This window comes from Ictidomys tridecemlineatus, chromosome 6 (genome assembly GCF_052094955.1).
Source record: "Ictidomys tridecemlineatus isolate mIctTri1 chromosome 6, mIctTri1.hap1, whole genome shotgun sequence".
NCBI lineage: Eukaryota > Metazoa > Chordata > Mammalia > Rodentia > Sciuridae > Ictidomys > Ictidomys tridecemlineatus.
The window spans coordinates 192,092,853-192,097,113 of record NC_135482.1 but is presented as its reverse complement, the minus strand read 5'-3'; positions in this window follow the sequence as shown (position 1 = coordinate 192,097,113).

Genomic DNA, 4,261 nt, shown 5'->3' with positions numbered 1-4,261 from the left:
ATTCATTTTATGCCTAGTAACATCTTAGATGAGGAAACCCAGATTTAGGCACCAATCAGCCTGCCTGGGAGGCTGTCTGGGATGTTTATCTTCAGGAATCAACTAAAACAGAGCACCATTAATAATGTGATTACAACTCAAAACCAGCAGAAGAGAAGAAAACAGCTTTCAGCCCCTTGCTTCTAGCCTGTGTGAAATGAGTGGGTCCCTGGAGGTCTCACCATGCAGCAAATGACCCTGTCGTCCTTCCAGTGTCCTGCAGATGCACGTGCGTTTGGAAATGACAGTGTACTGAACGCTCCAGGTGCCCACTTCCTCTTTCCTGCCACTAAACTGAATCTGACCACATCTAAATTGTGTAAATCATTATATTTCTGCTCTGTGTCCCAGCATGGCATGAAACACAGAAAGACAGAAGACTCTAATGCTAAGAAGTGAAGTTTCAGAACAAGTCTTCAAGATTTCTAGCCATGGACCCTTTGAGGAACTAATGGACTCATTTTAGCATGCTTTTCAATATTTAAAATAAAGATACACATATAGAGCCAACATAAATATTTATTATAAATATAATAAAGGTAACAAAATAAATGCAAAATATAAAATTATATACAGTGGACTACAAAGAAAAGCAATTATTTTGAAACATGAATATCAATATATTTGAAGTTTGCATATCAACATGTGAAAGAAAAACCATGATGACCAAACAATGATGTATGTTTCAATGTAGTTGAATAACTAAAATATTATAAAATATCATCTGTGATTTTTGTAGGTGGTAAAGTTCACAGGTACTAGTCTTCTGGGGTGTATGTCTGTTATAATTTCAATTTAGGTTAGAAGTAAATAACAACCAGCACACAAACATTTTCCCACCCAAGTGGATGGAATTCCTTACTGATTTCCACTCACTCCCTGAGAAGTATGATGCTAGATTGAGAATCCCTGATTTGGAGTAATACTGACCCCAAAATTGGAATTCTAGCCCTGTCTTGGGCTATCTATGACCTCAACTGTGTTGCTTAACTTCTAGAAGCTCTGTAATGTGGGCGTGGAGGCGCACAGTGCCTGGGACTGTTTGGAGGAATACTGTAACATAGCATGGGTGCACACTTCTGGCATATAGTCAACTCTCCATGTATTACACTCTTGATTCCCAGTGGAATAATTATTCCTCCTTGATATTTTAGTCATCTAGAATAATTTAACTTCCAAGCAAGCATGTAATATTCCTTCTCTACTGCTGAAGATTAGGTTCTTAGACATTTTAGCAACTTAATTCTCAAAAGTGCTAAAAGGACCAAGGTCACCTGAGATTTTACAGAAAGCCCTCATACAAGCTTCTTTAACACTAAAATTCAAAGAATGACTGATACTATTAGCAAAATATTAAAATGCACCTTTTGGAAAGGAAAGAGATTGAATTGGAGGCCCTGAATTCATTTGATCAATGAGAAAACATAGTGCCTCTAGCAACTTACCAAAGATGATATTGCTATTTATATCAACCATGTATATGTAATTAATTGATCTGAAATCTTTGAGCTTTGGAAATATTGAATAAAAGAATATCTATAAAATCTATGAGTGTGTGATTTAATTTCAGCACAACAGAGGTCTAGGTGGACCAGCCCTGGACCAATTGGAAGCTGATAACTGTAGTAGGACACCTGGGGGTTCATCTCACCCCCACCCATAGCATGATAAAATTTTCACTCAACCCCACCCCACCCCAACAAAAGAAAAGAATAAAATGACAAGCAGTTATCATGGTTAGGAGGGAAATCAGACACTAAGAAAAATACCTTCTTCTGTCTTTTTGCCCCATTTAAAATATTACTAAATTTCAAACATCCCAGACTAACTGGTATTTGTCACCAATGCTTCCATTTAGCTATCAGCTGAGTCTTTAACTACACAAGAATGAGTCCATTTATATAATCAAGCACATTTTGAGAACTGTTATTTAACTGTTATTTCAGTCATTTATATTCAACAATTGCTTATTGGTATCAGTGACAGCATTAGAATTTCAAGGCAACAAACATGAATGAACACGGGTCCCTAGCAGGCATGGTGGTGCAAACCTGCAGACCCCACTACTCTGGAGACTGAGGAAGGAGGATCATTTGGGCCTAGGAGTTCAAGACCAGCCTGGGCTATATGGCCAGGCCTCATCTCCTAAAAGCAAAAACTGGTCCCTATTCTAGAGAGCTTGTAGTTTGATGTGCAAGATATTAAGCATATTTAGAATGTTTTGAATGAACCCTTGTTTATCAATACCCAAAGGAGCCCTTGGGACTGAAAGTACTTGTGACTGAGCTTAAAAAAACAACAGTAATGTTTCTATGAGTCAATGAAGGAAGGGAGGGAGGGTGTGCCCTGGGAGGTGTGAGATGTGGGACCGAACGTGTTTATACTAAATAGGTGCCTGAGGAATGTATATCAGGATCTTCCCTCAGTGCTATAGGACTGGTCCCAATATCAAGGAGTCACCTAAGACCAGAGGAAGGTAATAAATTGAACCATTGTCAGAAGACCACAAAAACAGTTTGAAAAGGAAAGTTTTATTCATTTACTTATCTTGTTTTAGAAGACTCTGAGGAATTACAATTCCCAGAAAGAAACATTTTTATTTGGGGGAACCGAAGAAGGAAGTAAGTAACTTTAAAAAAAAAAAAAAGAGCTAAAATGAGTTGCAGATCCTAGAAAAACAATAAAATAAATGGGGAATGTTTTTGTAACCTATGAAATTACCCACATCTGTAGAAACAATATAGGATATGGGAGACAAAGATCTTGGAGAAGAAAAGAAAGACACATGCTTCTAGCAGAGGCGGTTGTCAGAAAGACAGAAAAAGAAACAAGAGCCAGAACAGGGAAAGAGATGCGAAGACAAGAATGGAGCATGTCACCACCCCCAGGAAGCGTAAGCAGCTTTAGGAGGTGATCAGTCCCCATCTCTAAAAGCCCTGGGTCAGGAGATGGACAAGCAGGTGAGCTCCAGGTGATTCATTCACCCAGTGTGGCACTGGGCTAAGTGACATAGGAGTACCTGAAGTCCATTCTGATGCCTAGAAAAGTACATTCATTATGATTCCATGAATACTTTAAAACCCTCCAAGATGTATGAAGGCACACATTGAAAGCAAAAGAGAAGGAAGGACCCCAATATGGAATGCCAAACCAAACCTAGTTTCCCTTTGGAAGACAGCTCTGGTCTGATGAAAGCCATTGCAGGGGTGCAGAACACGCCCTGCTCTGATACCGCCGCAGGAACTTCAGGAGAGACCAGAAACACGCCCCAGAGCCCAGCTTCAGGCCCACTAACCCCTGGCTCTCAACGGAGTTTATAAGTCCCCTGCAGCACACTAGGCATCACACTGCTCCAGTAACTCGTCCAATAAATGCCTTCCTTGTGCTTGAGAGACTCTCTCCTGCTGGGCTTTGGACCATGGACCTTCAGATTCAGAGGAACTAGAATCAAAATGTTGCTGACCGGCTCCAGAAACATCCATTAACCAGTGCCCTGTTAACTCCCTGTGTGTCCATAAGTAGTTGCTCACTGGGAAAAGGCTTGTGCTCACCGAATTTCTTGGCTCAAACGCACTGAATAAACCACCGCTTGTGACTGAGGAACCGACGGTGGCGCCAGAGATCCTGGCTTTCCCCGTTTCTCACCATATCCAATGACTTCCTTCACCAACGAGATTGGATACGGGAGAGGACACTTATTTTTCTTTCATGGGGAATCCAAATTTCAAGCTTCCCTATCCTCTCAAATAGTCATTCTTTCTAGTAAGGTATTTTTCCCCCCAAAACAGTATTTATTATAGAAACTTTCTTTGGAAAATGAGCTTTTAATGCTTCAGAATTTGAATATGCATTTTCATCAGGAATTCACATTCCTTTAAGAAAGATCAACACTTGCAAAATTAACATTATAAATTATATGAAAAGGGACAAGTTTGACTCCCAACCAAGTAACATGGAAACCCCTATTTCCTTATAAACTTCCATCATTTATTTTCTTTTCTCTAATTTTATTACCCTAAGGTTTACATTAATGCAGTTGTATTAGGACCAGGAAAATTAATATTAAACTACTGGAAGTGAAAATCAAGCCACCTCTAAGGAATTTTTTTTTTAATTTCAAGAAGTTATCTCTGAATCTGTTTCCTCGCTGTTTATTATGTATCTTAGCAAAAGTCAAACTTCAATCATTTATACTTAATTCTGGGGTAGAACTATACCAGAT